Genomic DNA, 17307 nt, shown 5'->3' with positions numbered 1-17307 from the left:
ATTTTTGTATTTTTAGTAGAGACAGGATTTTTCCATGTTGGGCAGGATGGTCTCAAACTCCAGACCTCAAGTGATCCTCCTTCCTCAACCTCCCAAAGTGTTGGGATTACAGGCGGGAGCCACCATGCCCAGTCCAGCTCTTTCATTTTCAAACAAAGTGCATTTGCAGCAGTGTCTCTTTTCACGTTGGAGGCAGAGGGTCCTGGTGGTTAAGAGCCAAGGCTCTGGAGCCAGACTCTAGCTTGGATTTGAACCCTGATTCGACCACTTAACAACTCGGGCAATCATTTCTTTCCATGCCTCAATTTCTGCATCTGTAAAGTGGGGCCACAATAGGACTTAGAATGGTACCTGGTACGTCATGGCCACTCTCACTGTTTGACAGCAGAGAAGGGTGTTGGATAGCAGGGAGCTCTGGGAGGCTCTGAATCCCAAATTTCCTCTTCTTGGGGGAAGAAGACTCTCCCTGAGTCAGGAGTTCAGAGCCCTGCCTAACCCACAGTGAAACAGCACTTCACACCCACTAAAATGGGTGTCATCAAAAAGATAGTAACAGGAGTTGGCAAGGGTGTGAAACAGTTGGAATCCTTATACACTGCTGGTGGGACTGTAAGGCACCGTTGCTGTGGAAGACAGTCTGGTAATCCCTGGAAAGGTTACCATTTGACATAGTTACCATTTGACCCTGCAGCTACACTCCTAAGTTTACACCTAAGAGAATTAGCATATGTCTACATGAAGTTTGTACCCGAATGTAAATAGCAGTATTATTCATCATAGCCAAAAAGTGGAAACAACCCTAAATGTCTCTCAGCTGATGAATGGATAAACAAAATGTGGCATATCTGTGCAGTGGAATATTATTCAGCCATAAAAAGTAATGAAGTACTGACATCCTACAACACAGATGAGCCTTGGAAATGTTATGCTGTGTGAAAGAAGCCAGACACAGAAGGTCATATGTTTATGAATCCATTTATATGAAATGTCCTGGATAGGCAAATCTATGGAGACAGAAAATAGATGAGTGTTGCCAGGGCCTGGGAGGAGGGGGAAGAGGGAGTGAATGCTAAGGGGTACGGGCTTCTTTTTGGATGATGAAAATGTCGTGGAGTTAAATAGTGGTGATGGGTGTACAACTCCCTGAAAATGGTAAGAACCACTAAATTGTGCACTTTAAAAGGGTGAATCTTGTGCTGTGTGAATTGTATCTTCCACTCTTAAGAAAAGAAGAGCGAAAGACCAAACTCCTGCCAGATCCGACCCCTCCACCCCCTCTGGGACCCGTCGTCACGTGTGCTCCATGCATTTACACTAGCAGATGCCACGCGTTTGTTCATGTTACCCTCCATCCTTCCTTCCTGACAGCCTGTCTTGGGCTGAGACGTAAGCACTTCACAGATGCGGTCACAGAAAGAGACCCAGAGCTCTGTACCTGCCAAGCCATATACCCTCCCATTCCCACCCCTCCCTCTAGGTCTTGGTTTCCTTACCTGAGAACAGGGAGGAAAGGAGAGGGAGAGACTCTGTGGCACAGGGCTGTGATGAGGGGGAGGTGAGGGCTGGAAGTGCCCCAGGGGCGCATTGAGAGCAGGAGCATCTGACTACTCCATCGTCCATTGGTTCCTCCAGGCCAAGGGCCTTGTGCACTGTAGACATTCCCATTGGAGGCGGCGTGGGACAGTGGGCTGAGACCGTGGCTGAGCATGTAGTGGCCTCTGCCATCCCCTGATAGAGGCATCCCAGCTCGGAGTCCTGGCTTTGGGTCAGGGAAGGCTGGATTTGAATCCCAGCCCTTCTTCTGGCTCTGTGACCTTTTGTTAATCACTCAACCTCTCTGTGCTTTAGGGTTGTGCATTTCCCCCAGTTCATATGTTGAAGCCCTAACCCCCAATATGATGGTATTTGGAGATGGGGGCTTTGGGAAGTAATTAGGATTAGGTGAGGCCATGAGGGTGGGGGCCTCAGGATGGAAGTAGTGCCTTATAAGAAGAGACATCCGAGAGCTTGCTTTCTCGTTCCCTGCCATGTGAGGGCACAGTGGGAAGGTAGCTGTCCACAGCCAGAAGAGGCCCCTCACTGGAAACCTATCGTGGTGGCGTCTTGGTCTCGGACTTCCAGCCTCCAGAACTGGGAGAAATAAATTTCTGTTGTTTAGGGACCCGGTCTATGATACAGGTTGTGTATTCCTAATCTGAACACCTGAAATCTGAGACCCTCCAAAATCCGAAACTTTTTGCGTGCCAACATGATGTTCAGTTCGAGCATTTGAGACTTTGGATTTTTGGATTATCAGGCTAGGGATGCTCAACTGGTCAGTATAAGGCAAATCTTCCGAAATCCAAAGAAGTCAAAAACATTTCTGGCCCCAAGCGTTTTGGATAAGGGATGTTGACCTTCCATCTTGTCATGGCAACTGAGCAGACTAAGCCCAGGCATGAAGAACAATTGGCCGGGCATGGTAGCTCATGCCTATAATCTCAGCGCTTTGGGAGGCTGAGGTGAGTGGATCACCTGAGGTCAGGAGCTCGATACCAGCCTGGCCGACAAGGTAAAACCTGTTCTACTAAAAATATAAAAATTAGCCAGGTGTGGTGGTGTATGCCTGTGGTCCCAGCTACTCAGGAGGCTGAGGCAGGAAAATTGCTTGTACCTGGGAGGCAGAGGTTGCAGTGTGCCAAGATTGCGCCAAGGCACTCCAGCCTGGTGGATACAACAAGACTCTGTCTCAAGAAAATAAAAAGGACAATCATATCTATAAAACTCATAGCACAGTGCAGTGTGTGGCAGGCACACCCATTGTTACTCTTGGGTGGCTCATTTTATGATTCTCATGGTCATGATTAGTTGTGGGACCTTAGGCAAGTCACTTCAGTCTCCAAGCCCATTTCCTCAGTGGGGTTCAGTGCTGCCCACACAGAGCTGTGGCAAGGGTCAGATGAGATAATCTAGGTTGAGGGGCTCGTAAACCATGAAATGGCATGCCTGTGGAAGGGGCTGAGTTTTTATGGCAGGGAAACTAGGGGAAAGCCTGGCGGAGAGGTGGCAGCAGGTCTGGAGGGCATCCCTGGCTGGAAGCTCTGCCCATGGGCCTTTTAGGAAGTGGCTCTGTTCTGGCAGCAGCCTTGGTCTACCAGGACCCAGGTGGCAGGGCTGAACAGAGGTTCCCGGCTTGGCCAAAGGCTGATGTTCTGAGCTCACAAATGTCTCACCCCTGATGGGGAAGCGGGGCCAGTGCCCACAAGCAGTGGCGCGTGCTTGGGAGGCAGAGGGGGAGGATGACCTGCCACCTGGGCAGCGCAGCTGGCCCCCATCTCAGCTTTTTGCACCCTAAGTGAGAGAGAACTTGGGTGACGGGGAAGGCTGCGGGCAAAAGCTGCCTTCTGGGGAGAGTGAGGGGACATAGATGCAGAGGCTCGAGTTGGCTCCTGTTCCTTTTCCCTGACATCAGGGACTCGGAAGCCTCCCGGATGGAAAATCACTGCCTGGAACTCCGTCTGCGTCATCCTCTGGAGTATGTTCCGAGGGGACGTTGCCTGTTGCATTTGTCTTCAGAGCTGTGGACTAAGGTCTTTCCCAGCCCAGACATCTCGCCCTGGAGCTGGGAGGGTGTGTTCCTGGGAGAGTTTATGAGATTTTCTGGTTGGTTCTTTAATCGTTTCCTGTTTGTTTGCTGTCTGGTCTGGGGTAATGGGGTGGGTGGGGTGGGGTGTCTTTAGAATGTTGGCCTGGGCAGCACAGAGGAGGGCAGATGTCAGGAAACTGATGTGGAGACAGGGAGGTTTTCTTTTTCTTTTTTTTTTTTAAATTTTATTTTATTTATTTATTTATTTTTATTTTTTTTCCCATTTATTTTATTGCATTTTAGGTTTTGGGGTACATGTGAAGAACATGCAAGATTGTTGCATAGGTACACACGAGGCAGTGTGATTTGCTGCCTTCCTCCCCATCACCTACCTCTGGCATCTCTCCCCTTGCTATCTCTCCCCAGCTCCCCACCCCGCACCGTCCCTCCCCTATTTCCCCGCTACTGACCCCAGTGTGTAGTGCTCCCCTCCCTGTGTCCATGTGTTCTCATTGTTCAACACCTGCATATGAGTGAGAACATGCGGTGTTTGATCTTCTGCTCTTCTGTCAGTTTGCTGAGAATGATCGTTTCCAGGTTCATCCATGTCCCTACAAAGGACCCAAACTCATCATTTTTTGATGGCTGCATAATATTCCATGGTGTATATGTGCCACATTTTCCCTGTCCAGTCTATCATTGATGGGCATTTGGGTTGGTTCCAGGTCTTTGCTATTGTAAACAGTGCTGCAATGAACATTCGTGTGCACGTGTCCTTATAGTAGAATGATTTATAATCCTTTGGATATATACCCAGTAATGGGATTGCTGGGTCAAATGGAAGTTCTATTTCTAGGTCCTTGAGGAATCGCCACACTGTCTTCCACAATGGTTGAACTAATTTACACTCCCACCAACAGTGTAAAAGTGTTCCTATTTCTCCACATCCTCTCCAGCATATGTTGTCTCCAGATTTTTTAATGATTGCCATTCTAACTGGCGTGAGATGGTATCTCAATGTAGTTTTGATTTGCATTTCTCTGATGACCAGTGATGATGAGCATTTTTTCATGTTTGTTGGCCTCATGTATGTCTTCTTTTGTAAAGTATCTGTTCATATCCTTTGCCCACTTTTGAATGGGCTTGTTAGTTTTTTTTCTTGTAAATCTGTTTTAGTTCTTTGTAAATTCTGGATACCAGCCCTTTGTCAGATGGGTAAACTGCAAAAATTTTTTCCCATTCTGTTGGTTGCCGATTCACTCTAATGACTGTTTCTTTTGCTGTGCAGAAGCTGTGGAGTTTGATTAGGTCCCATTTGTCTATTTTGGCTTTTGTTGTCAATGCTTTTGGTGTTTTGGTCATGAAGTCCTTGCCTACACCTATGTCCCGAATGGTTTTGCCTAGATTTTCTTTTAGGGTTTCTATGGTGTTAGGCCTTATGTTTAAGTCTTTAATCCATCTGGAGTTAATTTTACTGTAAGGTGTCAGGAAGGGGTCCAGTTTCTGCTTTCTGCACATGGCTAGCCAGTTTTCCCAACAACATTTATTAAACAGGGAATCCTTTCCCCATTGCTTGTTTCTGTCTGGTTTGTCAAAGATCAGATGGTTGTACATGTGTTGCGTTGTGTCCGAGACCTCTGTTCTGTTCCATTGGTCTATATCTCTGTTTTGGTACCAGTACCATGCTGTTTTGATTACTGTAGCCTTGTAGTATAGTTTGAAGTCCGGTAGTGTGATGCCTCCTGCTTTGTTCTTTTTGCTTAGAATTGGCTTGGCTATGTGGGCTCTCTTTTGGTTCCATATGAAGTTTAAGGTGTTTTTTTCCAGTTCTGTGAAGAAGGTCATTGGTAGCTTGATGGGGATAGCATTGAATCTGTAAATTACTTTGGGCAGTATGGCCATTTTCACGATACTGATTCTTCCTAACCATGAACATGGAATGTTTCTTCATCTGTTTGTGTCCTCTCTTATTTCGTTGAGCAGTGGCTTGTAGTTCTCCTTGAAGAGGTCCTTTACATTCCTTGTTAGCTGTATTCCTAGGTATTTTATTCTCTTTGTGGCAATTGTGAATGGAAGTTTGTTCTTGATTTGACTCTCTTTAAGCCTGTTATTGGTGTATAGGAATGCATGTGATTTTTGCACATTGATTTTGTATCCTGAGACTTTGCTGAAGTTGCTTATCAGTTTCAGGAGATTTGGGGCTGAGATGATGGGGTCTTCTAGATATACAATCATGTCGTCTGTAAATAGAGACAATTTGACTTCCTGACAGGGAGGTTTTCAAACGTGAGGGCTTTGGTCGCTAGAATAACTCTGCTCTGTCCCCACCCCAATACAGGTCCTTATGTTTTACATAGAGTATTGGTTGTAGCAGTTAGAACCACTGGCTCTGAGCCCAGTTCTACCTCTTATGGGCTCTGTGACTTTAGTAAGTTGATTAACCTCTCTGTGCCTTTGTTCCCTCATTTGTGCAATAATCATAGTAGCACTTACATCCTGGGTTGTTGCTACGATGAAGTGAAGCGATATGTGCAAAAGTGTGAAGGACAGTGTCCGCACTGAGTGTGTGCTAAATAAGTGTTAGCTGGACTCTGAAGGGAGTGTGACCGATGGGTAGGTCCTTCCAGAAGACCTGTTTCTCCTTCCTCCTCTGCTGTGTAGTTTAGCTCCGTGGATGCTTCCCAAGCCCTGAGCAGGGGTTGGATCTCTGCTGGGGTGGATCCCATCCTGAACCTGTCCCAGGAATACCCCAGCCTGGGGAAAGGGGGCTCCAGAACAGACAGTGGCTCCCTGAGGAGGGTGGGATCGGGGTGGTGGCACCGAACCGTGGTTTAAAGGATGAAGAGAGGTCCCATAGGCAGAATGGTGGGGAGGAACTGCATGTGCACAGCAATTGGAATAGAAAGTGAAAGTTGGGAGCAAAGTGAGAACCTCACAAAGGGCCTTGAATGCCAAGCTAAGGAAGTCCCAGCTCTGCCAGTAGGCAGGGAGAGCCTCTGAAGGATTCTGGGCAGGGTGACGTGTTCATGTTGGCATTGCTCTCTTTCCTTCACTTTCCTTACAGAGTCTGCTATTGTGTCATTCTTGGGGTTCATTGCTGTGACCGACTTCCCACTATCCAGGCAATGTCCAGAAGTTCTTGTCCTGCCTCCTCCCAGCTCCCTCCCGTGGTCTTGAGAGAAGTAGTCCTCAGTGGTTATTGAATTCGTTTGTGAATCCACCCAGTGAATGTGGACACACCTCCTATAAGATACTGGTCACCATGCTAGGCACAGTGAAGGGGCATCTGCAGAGGAGCTGCACAGGGATGCCACGTGGAAGGTGTTCTATTCCCAGGCTCACTTGGCCATCTCAAGAGACTGTTAGCCAGAGTCGAAAGGGGAAAGTTCTGCAGGAGTTCCCAGAGTGGATGATGGCCTATTCCCCTGGGGTAGGCAGGTAAGGCTCAGTGTGGGAGGCGGGCCCTTGAGGGAAGGGAGTTCCAGGCACAGAGGTGGGAAAGCAGACGGCACATGTGAGGACAGCAGTGAGCTCCACTTGGCTGCCCAGAAGGGCGTGTGGAGGGATGGGGAGAAGTAAGGTTGGAAGGCTCATGAGCGTGGCTGGGTAGGGTGGGGGTGGTGGAGTTTTATTTATTTTCCCCTAATTAGAGGGGGCCATAGAGAGTTTTGAGCCATGCTTTGGTAAGATTAATTTTCACACACTGTGGTTTCTTGGAGAAAGGGCAAGTGGTGAATTTATCGGTCTTTAAGATGGGTCTGGGTCATGGATCCGTGTTTGCAGAAAGGTGACTTGTTATATGAAACCTCTGTAAAAACCCTCAGATTTCTGCCTTAATGAAGGAGGCAATATTTCTCCCTTGGATTCCTTAAAACTTGAGTTTCAAGTGGGGAATAGTGATGAATAATTTATTTCTTCTGGTGCTTGATCTGAGATCTCAAGGGAAAGAACAGGAAGGAATTAGTGAGATCTATATTACAATTTAATTGCTTGAAGGAAAAATATTATTTTTTATTGTTAGCCATTAGCTGCTTCTGGTTTTATTAAACTCGTGCCTGTGCTGAGCAAAGCATTAACCGCTGGAGCTCACCAGCTCCCTGAGGGGAGGAAACCCTCAGAATTGTCCCACCTTGTAAAGCAGGGGTGACTGCTGGGAGCGGGGCAGCCCTGGGGGCTCCGTCCGTTGGAGACATCTCTGGCCTGGAGTGCAGCCTCCCGACCTCAAGTCACCCACGAGTCTGCCCACATTCTCAGGAGATGCTCTGGCACCGACAGCTGTGGCCAAAGAGGGCCAGGAAGGCCCCTGGCCCCTGGGTTGGGCAGACCTGAGCCTCTCCTAAGATGAGGATTCTTAGCTGCATTGCTTAATCCGTCTCAGCAGATGAAGGCTTTTCATTTCTACCGGTAGTTGCTAGAGCTAAATGAAACACTGTATGTAAACAGAATACCCTTGTATTCAGTAGGTGCTCAGTAAAATCCAGCGTTTGGGTTCCAGTGAGGCACACTTCTCCAGGCCATGTCCCCTCCTTTGTTCTGGCTCTGGGTTCCAAGCTCTTGTCTACCACCTCGTGCCCCTCCTGCCTTCCTGAACTGGACCTGGGGCCTCCCAGGACACAGGGTGGAGGGAACCGGCCTGGGGCTGGGCTGAGCCCTCTGCTGTGCTGGACATTCACTGCTTGGTGCCTGCTACTTACCTGACAGTTGTGGCACCAGTGAGATGGGTGCCTGCCTTCGGGGAGCTCCCAGCTGGCTGGCTGAGGACAGACAAGTCACTGTCGTAGCGCCCCGTCTGCCACCTTCTTCTGGTTAGGTCTTCAACTTACCCAGCCTGGAGGTGAATCCCCTTGACCTCTGCTTGTCTCGTGCCACTCCTTCATGCTTCACTGCCAGTTCGGGTTTCGTGCACATCCTCTCCTTGGACTTGCACTGTGACCTTGGAGGCCCCTCATTCCCCTTTTACACATGGGAGCCGCAAGCTCCTGAGGTGAGATGCTGACCTGTGGTCACATAACTGGGAATTTGGGCCACACAGTCCAGACCAGCTGAGAGCAGCGGAGCCTGGGGGCTTTCTTCTTCCTCAACCCACCCCCACCCCAGCTGACTGTCAGCCGCCTGCAGGGCTTCATTACACACACACGGCTTTTTAAACAGATGTGGGCCTACTGTGGATTGTAATGTTTTCATGGACTTGCCTTCCCTGACCTATTAGGAATCACTAATAAGCACGAGGGACCGCATGGCCCTGGTCCCTAGTGTCTGGGGAAGTAGTGAGCCAGTATATGTGCGTGCGTGTGTGTGTGTGTGTACATATATGTGTGTAGACACACACACACACATATATATACACACATACACACACACACACACACACACATATATACACACACACGTATATATATATATATAGAGATGGGGGTCTCACTGTGCTGCCCAGGCTGGAGTGCAGAGGCTATTCGCAGGCACGATCGTAGCCGCCATTCTGCCGCCCTTCCATACCAGCACCATTGTCCTGCACGTTTCATACTTACTAAGTGACCCTACAGCCCGGGTTTTTTGAGGCAGCGTCAATCTACTATGATGGTGAGAATTTAGCTCCTGCTGGTGTGTGTGCAGGACTGCGCTGTATGCCTCACGTCGCCCAGTCTATAATAACTTCTTCTATCCCAAGTCCCAGGTCGGAGTACTTGAGCAGCTTGCCCCAGCCACACAGCCTGTAGGAGGTGTAGCTGGGATCCTGGTGGCAGTGTCTGTCCCACTTGGGCTTTCTTCCTGGGGTGGGGGTGCTGCCGCCTCAGCATGCCCCCTCCGCAGGAGCTTAATTCATGGGCTGAGCCCAGCTTGGTACCCAGGAGGTCAGGTCAGCAGGGCTTTCCTGGGCCAGCAGGGACACTGGGTGCAGCCCACTGAGAAGAGAAGGCAGAAAGGGTCTCTGCCAGGGTCAGCCGGCTCACAGAAAGGGAGTGAGGAGGTATAAGCTTGGTCCTGAGTCCACAGGGCGAGGTATGGGGAGGGGAAGAGAACAACCGTGTTCTGAACACCTACTGTGTACTGTGTGCTTTGCTGATGTCGTCTCTCCTTGTCACCCCTCCCCCAGTGCCCCATGTCTAAAGGGATAAATGGCTTAACCCCTGCTGTTTCTCACTTAGAGGGCCCACTCCCTCCATTTGGCCAACCCCCGCTGGTCTCTCAAACTCATTCAGGGCCGTTCTAGACCAGTCCTGACCCCAGATTGGGCCAGAGCCCTTTCTTGGGCTCCTCGTGTTTACGTCATGTTTCCTATCTCCCAAAGCATCTTCTCATCGAGGTCACTGAGTGGCATCGCCGTTTGGAGGGTTAGGTAAGGCAGCGATGGATGAAAAGACATGCTTTCCAGGTGGGGGCGCGGTGGTAACAGAGCCTGGCCTCGACATCCCAGGCTTCCCGCACCGTTCCCTCCCTCCTCAGTGCCGCCAGGGCGCCTGCTTTATGATGCCCACACCCTTAGCGACCCGAGGCCAGGACTGCTTGTAATCAGATTGCCTTCCTCCCCACTGAGCTCATGCTGCTGAGGGAATGGAAATTTGGATCTGTGGGCGGGGGTGAGAGGCTGCGCTGGGGGGGCAGCTCTGGCTGGGGCACTGTGGGACCAGGATGGGATGGGGTGTCTGGGGGAACACTCCAGAGCCAGACTTAGCAGTTCTGGCCTCTGGCCCCAGGGGCTGCTGAGAACCATCTCAAGTACCTGGCCAGATGCCTCCCCCCCAGGGATGGGTGTCTAGAAGGTTTGGGATGGTCAGCAGCAGAGAAGATGGATCTTCTGAGGTTGTTGGCCATGGTGGTGGCCTCCAGAGACAGACGGCCACCAGGGAGATTTGGGTTCAAGTCCTGTCACTGAGTTGACATGGGGCCATGGCAAGTCTTAGCCCCTCTCTACCTCAGTTTTCTCATCTGTAAAAGAGGGATAATAGTAGTCTCAGAGGGGGCTGCAGGGAGGATTAAATTATGAAACAGTGCCTGGAACACATGGTGCCACGATGATGTCCTTGTCTGTAGAGTGGAATGCACTCGGCCCTGCTCCTCTCTCTGGGTTGATACCGGGTCTCCATGACACACTCTGACACTGGGAAGTGCTGAGCGCCTGTGAGGGACATACCTTCTCTGGGAAAGGACGGCTATGGATGTAGAGGGATAGAGAATGGCTCTAGAGCTGCTTCCGGGGACAGGATGGGCCCTTGGGAGTCCATTGACAGACAGGCCAGTCTAGCCAGTAAAGACTGAGTGGGTTCCTAGAAGACTTTGGGGTTTGCTAGGGTGGCAGTGCCCACTGTCCAGAGTACTGGGCCTGCAGAGGCCTTGGGCAAGCGTGTGATTCCAGCCCAGTGGGGAGAAAGCAGGCCCTAGCTGGGATGGTCTGGGTTTCCCCAATTTCCCTTCTTCACAGCCAGCTTCTAGCCAAGCCCTCCAAAAACTCACTCCCACATGGGCCAGGGTCCCCCACTTCTACTCTGGCTAGGGCCCACACCCCTTGTGTCCCTCCTCCAGCTGCACCTCTGTAGGGTCATGTGTTAACGTGTGTAAAGCACATAGTAAGTGCTCAGTAATTGCTAGCTATGTTTATTGTTATGGTTATGTCTTTCACCTTATTACTACATTCTTTCCATGCACATCTCAAGTACATTGGATACCAATTGCTGTTTTATGGTTGTGTTGATTCCTTTTATTCTTCAGGCAGTGGGGAGCCATGGAGGGCTTTTGAGCAAGGATGTGACATAGGGTTGAGCTCCAGGCTGCTGAATCTGGCAGTGAGTTTAAGCCTCATTACGTGGTGTGCTTAGTTCAAAAGGGGCTTTATTGTTCTATGGTAGTTTTAGAAATAGCTTTTCAAATCCTTCTCCCTTTAAATGGGGGAGAAGAGAGGTTGGATGAGAAGGAAAAGAAAGCTTGTGCTAGGAAAAAGGGAGGCAGCGTGAGGGGTCAGGTATTTAACAGAGATTATAACTGCAGAGTGGGGTGCAGGCTGGGTGTGACATTGCCAGACACTGTCCCCAGGTCAGATTATTGGTATGGAATTCCCTCTTCCTCCATGACCCCCGTCCGAATGGGCCTTGCTGCTGCCAATGGTGGGACTAGAGTAACGGTAATATGCATCTTTCTGTGCTTTCAGAGATGTAGCCGCTGGGGCGGAGCTGGTTTAACTGTGGAAGCTGGTCATGCTGGGTGGGTGTGACTCTGGGTTGGAGTGGGGGTAGAAGGGAGGTTGGTACTGGCCATGAAAGGAATATAGAGGCCATTTAGGGAAACTGCAAATTCAGTAAGGTGGAGCTGTGCAGAAATGAAGGACCCTTTATTAGCAAATCCAAAGCTCGGCCAGTGTATGATTTGATGCTGGCTGAGTGGCTGCAGGGAGCGGCTGGTGGAAAAGGTGTAGAAGCTCCAGGGGAGGAGGAGGTTGTTGGGAGAGGGAGAGGGGATGGAGGAGGAGCAGGGGTGGAGGAGCTCATGGATGTGGGGGAGCATGGAGAAGCAGGGGGCTCAGCTCCTCCCAGCCCATGTGAATCTGGGATCCGGGTCCTGGGTCCTCCCAGGCTTCATCTCCAGTGATTCTGCTTATGGAGTTCAGGGTGGGCCCAAGATTCTGTGGGCAGCAGACAAAAGGCCAGACTTTGAGAAACATGGATAGGTTCACGTGTGGCTCCTGTGGTGGTAGGAGAGAGGATGATAAGATGGGCAGGGCTGGGGTCTGTGGGCAGCAAGTGGTGAGAGAGGCTGGGCTTGGGCCCTGAAGCCCCACTGTGGGTGCAGCTGGGGAGGGACACAGGGGGGCTGTGAGCCCTACTGTGAGTGGCAGTGGGTACCCTGGCCTAGGTGGGAGTGAGTTTTTGGAGGGCTTTGGCTAGAAGCTGGCGGTGAGGAATGGTAAATTTGGGGCATGTGGGGACCCACCAGCTGGGTGGGGATGGGGGATGGGGTTAGTTCAGGAGCTGGACTGAGTGATCAGAGGCAGGGGCCTGCAGCCAGGGAGACAAAGGCAGGGCCAGGGCAAGCCTCACCACAGGGTGGTATGGCGGCAAGGGCGTGGTGAGCCCTGCGGGGCAGGAGCTTGGAGGTGGGGCTGAGGTCAGCGTAGGCCTAGTAGCTGCCCTGCATGCCTCACTTGGAGCTCCGTAGGACCCTCTCAGGTCTCCCTGCTGGAAACAGAGCCTGGGGGTGGGAAGAGAGAGCTGTGGGGCTAAGTGGTCCCAGCCAATGGTGTGAGGGCTGCAGAGCAGGGAGCTGATACCACAGGTAGGGTGAGATGCCGAGACTCTGTTCACCCATCCACTTATTTGCTCATCAGATATTAATTAAGGGCCAGGCACTACTGAATAGGGGGCTTTCATGGGCTCCCTTCCTTTAAAAAAAATTTTTTTTTAAGAGACAGGTCTCACTCTGTTGCTCAGGCTGGAGTGCAATGGTGTGATCATAACTCATTGCAGCCTCGAACTCCTGTCCTCAAGTGATTCTCCCACCTCAGCCTCCTGAGTATCTGGAACTACAGGCGTGTAACCACCATGCCTAGCTAGTTTCTGAATTTTTTTTGTAGAGACGGAGATCTTGCTGTGTTGCCCAGGTTGGTCTTGAACTTCTGGCCTTGAGTGATCCTCCTGACTCAGGCTTCCAAAGTGTTGGGATTACAGGCGTGAGCCACAGCGCCCGGCCTTTCCCTTCCTTTTTGAGAGGCAGTGTGGGCACGTGCTTGAGGAGGAATGTGGGCCCTGGAGCCTGGGTTTGCTTCATCCCTGCTCCTTCACTGCTAGCTGGGCAACCTCGGACAGTTACTTGTGCTTCAGGTGTCCCAGTTGTAAAAAGGAGGACATAACTGTACCCACCTCAAGGGGTTGTTATGAGGATTACACGTCTAGATTCATGCAGAGTGGTTGGAGTGGCACCTGGTTTTTATTATTCTTGCTCCAGCCACACCCTTGGACAGTTCTCGCATCATCACCACCTGTTTCCAGGGACACCAGCCCCTCTGCCGGAATGCCCTTTCCTCCTTCTCTTTTAGGCCAGTTGAAATGTCCTGCCTCCTAGGTCTCATTTTCCCAGCCGTAAACAGGGGTTGATCACCGCCGCCCTGCATGCTTCTCTGGATGACTGAGGGAAGGGAGAGATGGTCCTGGCTCTCTGAGCAGTGCTGGACAGCGAAGCCTGCGCCACAGTGTCCTGTTTGTTCTGTCACGTCCATTTCCAGATGCAGACATTGAGGCCAAGAGGTGCTGTGGTGTTAAAGTGTCCTCTCTCCAGCCTCCACACTGACCATTTGGCGGCCAGTTTAGGCAGAGGCCGCTTGAGATTTGGTTCCTGAAGGAGCCCCTGCCATGTTTCATAGGAGACCAGTGGAAGCCGTCCCAGCTGTGTCCTGCAGCACAAGTCTTCAAGAGGGAGGGCCTTGGAGCCCACCCTTTCCCCATTGTGTACTGTGGGGGCAGTGAAGCCTGGAGCGGTGAGCCATCCCTGCCTGTGGCCCTGAAGCTGTGGTGTTGTGGTGCTGAGTGTCGCTGGGCAGTGATGCTCCCTGGCCTGATGCCCTCACTGTGCACGTGCAGCTGATGTTTGATTCATGTTCTTCACCCTTTCCAGCCTATGCTGGGGACCCAGAGATAAATCAGCTTCAGGCCTGACTCAGGGAGCTCACAGCAGAAGGGGCAGGCTGCTGGGTATCAGATAATGACCACACAGTGTGACTCAGGGTCAGGGAGCCCAGTGCAGGTGTGAGAGAGCTTCATTTAGGAAGATAGGGGCTTGTGTTGGCCAGACAGGAAGGGGAAAGGCATTCCACTCGCTACATGTAGCCCAGAGGTGCAGAGTGGCGGGGATAAACCGACTCTGAAGGGCACCTGTGAGCAAGTAAATGCCAGTAAGGGCCAGGGCCCGAGGAACAGGCTGAGCTCCTGGGACCTCATCTGCTGAGGCCAGTAATGGGTGCTGAGATGCCTCTCAGAGGGGCCTGGGTGGTGGGGTGGGGTGGGGTAACATATCACAGATGCTACACTGCTAGAGAGGAGAGGTCTGGCCTTGGGCTGTTACTGTAGGCCCAGAGAGGGGCAGTGTTTGCTCAGCGTGACACAGGGCATTGGTACTGCCTGTGGCCAAATGGAGAAGTAAGTCTTTGTTTGGCTAAGTGTTGAGAATGAAGACCTCTTGAGTGCTTGTCTTCTACTGTTCTCAGGCAGAAAGGTCACAGCGCAGGCCTTGCTGGGACTCCCCATGTCGGTGGTCACTTGCTCTGGTCTGGCTGGCTCTCAGCTCAGGATGTTTCTGGGTGGGAAGATACAGGAGGCTCAAAAGGCGGGTCAACTTGGTAGACAGTGGAGGGCTGCAGCCAGGAGGGAGGACTGGAACCAGGAGAGAGGGCTGGAGCCAGAGGCCAGCAGGGGTAAATGCCTCTCACCTGGGGAAGGAGGGAAGCTGCCGTGAGTCCTGCCCAGACAGGTGGCGCCTCTGTAAAGCCTCTCCTGAGGCCTCCTTCCCCTGACTGGGCCTCGGCTCCTCTGCATACCCACTGCCCCCTTGCTTTGCCCCATCACAGCACTTACTGGTCTGAATTGAAACTCTCCACGTCTGTCTTTGAAATGCCTGTTGAATGGGTATTGAGGTGCACCTTTGGCCTGGTCTCTTAACCGGCTCACGCTGTGAGGGTGGAGTGTAAGGAGACCATCAAACGACCTGGGAGAACGTGCTCAGGCATCCACAGAGTGCTACTGAAAGCAGAGGGCTTGAGGAAGAAGGTGGACCCCGGAGTTCTAAGACTACCATGAGGGTTTCATCCCCAGCCTTGCCTGGCCTGGAGTCCGGCCTGGGGTGTGGCTGGCGCCTCTGCACTACTCTTGGACCTTCATGGATTCTGCCAGTAGGTGTCCTCAAGGTGCCCCCAAATGAATTCTCTGCCATTGGGCAAGATCAGGCACTCAGCAAAAATTTAAAAACGAGTAGTACAGCCCTTTTAGGATTTTTCTGGCAGATTTTCTGGTTTTCTCCAGAAAACATCCCCCCCACACAAAAACCAGTTTAAAAACTGTGCTTATTCAGCAGCTGTTTCCTGAGCGCCTCTTCTTGTAGACGGCATCATACAGGTGCTGTGGGCCTGCCCTGGAGGAGGTCAGGGCTTCATGGGGAAGGCAAGGCAGTCACTCACCTGTCAGCACGAGGCTAGGAGGAGCACCGTGCTGTGGAGGCTTGGGAAGGGCGTCGTCATTCCCAGTCGGAAACAAGGAAGTCTCTGTGGAGGAGGGGGCATTTGGCCTGGGCACTAAGGAACGGGCAGGAGAGCAGAGAGGGTAGTGGGAAACGCGAAACAATTTCTGGGGGACTGGGTCTAGTCCCTAGCCCCTGGCTCAGCAGGACTGCACATCTGTATGAGGGAGAGCCCCTCCACCCGCCACCTCTTCCCTTTTCCCCACCTCTCCCTGCAAATTGCTCACAGCACATTTTATAGGGACTAGTCAAAATAGAGACTCAGACGGATTTATCCCCCGTGAGCCCACACTCGCATTCCTGGGCACAGGAGGGAGCGGCGGGCCCGTGGGATGTTTGCAGAGAAAACAGAAGTGAATGAGAGTCTGGTGAGGTGCTTACTCGGAATCAGGGAAGGAGCGGGTGTCAGCGCGCCACACGCAGGGCCAGAGCCTGCCGAGCAGGAAACGCACTGGGGCAGGGCCAGTCTGGCCTCCAGCAGGGCAGCCCCGGTTCCTCAGCCCAGACAGCACAGCACGGTGATCCCAATGGCTGGGTCCTCTGAGCTTGAGGTGGGGCTAGGGGCACAGCCGACTGCTTGTGTCTAGGACTCTTCCTTATCTATGATGTGGTGATGCCACCAGCTCCCAGGTTGGGGTGAGAGACTCAGGGAGGTCAGGCCCCATGCCTGGGAGCCTGCACAAGTGGGAGCAGTTGTCACTGTCCCCTGGTCACATGGGGCCGGGGGCTGAGAACATCCCATGACTCCCGGTTAACTGGAACCCCCATTAGCCAGGACTCCTGCCCACCGTCCTTCCCCTCGTGAAGGAGGTGTCCAGATGGTAAGATCCTGGCTGGGTGCTGGGTGGCGGGGGCTTTGACCTGGTGCTGCCCCTTTGTAGCTAGGGGGACCCATGGCGTGTAAGCAAGCCGTGTGGCTTGAAGGAGAAAACACACAGAACCTCTTGATAGCAGGGGGCCCTTCAGGAAGCTCCCTGGCCCTCACAGGGCAAGGAGAGCGGGGATGTACTTGGGTTTTCCGCAAGGGGCTAAACTGCAAGGGCTGACACAGGCTTGATGAAGCAGGGCTGGCTGGTTGGACCAGGGGATAGATGTTGCCTCAGAGTCTCCTTGGAATTGCTGGGAGTAGATAATTAGTGAAAGAACTCCATGGGAAGCCCTCAGGAGACTGTTTCTTTCCTTCCACTGCCCACCCCCCAACCCCCCAAAATATCTGAGAGACCCAGGTGGGCAGGTGGTGCCTTGCAGGGTATGAAAGGCCTTGGAGCTGGGGACTACTTCCCTCCTCCTCTGCCGAAGAGGCGAACAGCCCCTTACAAGTCCAGCTCTCCTGCCTGGCTCTGGTTCTGCTCCCACCGTGATTCTCTCGTTTGCCTCCATCCTGGGAAAACCTTTCCTTAACTTCAGGAGATTCTGGGTTCCAGTCCACGCTCTGCTCCTCGGAGGCTGTGTCACCTCGCCCAAGTCACTTGGCCTCTCTGAGCTTCAGTGGTCTCACTGGCAGTGGAGTAGCTCTGGGAGCCTCCTAT

At 52.0% G+C, this 17307-nt stretch overlaps 1 protein-coding gene and 1 non-coding gene across 5 annotated transcripts in view; both read left to right on the top strand.

The window, feature by feature from the left end:
- Window positions 1-17307, top strand: part of GLIS1 (GLIS family zinc finger 1) — a 239334-nt gene that overhangs the window by 38043 nt on the left and 183984 nt on the right. The gene's annotated exons all lie outside the window — the stretch shown is intronic.
- On the top strand, window positions 15512-15575 carry LOC119467724. The gene has a single exon (XR_005196323.1). It is a non-coding gene; the product is annotated as a U7 small nuclear RNA (small nuclear RNA).

The sequence above is a fragment of the Cebus imitator genome, unplaced genomic scaffold (assembly GCF_001604975.1).
Source record: "Cebus imitator isolate Cc_AM_T3 unplaced genomic scaffold, Cebus_imitator-1.0 Scaffold322, whole genome shotgun sequence".
Taxonomy (NCBI): Eukaryota; Metazoa; Chordata; class Mammalia; order Primates; family Cebidae; genus Cebus; species Cebus imitator.
The sequence above is the reverse complement of the archived record's forward strand: the minus strand, read 5'-3'. Positions and strand labels throughout refer to the sequence as shown.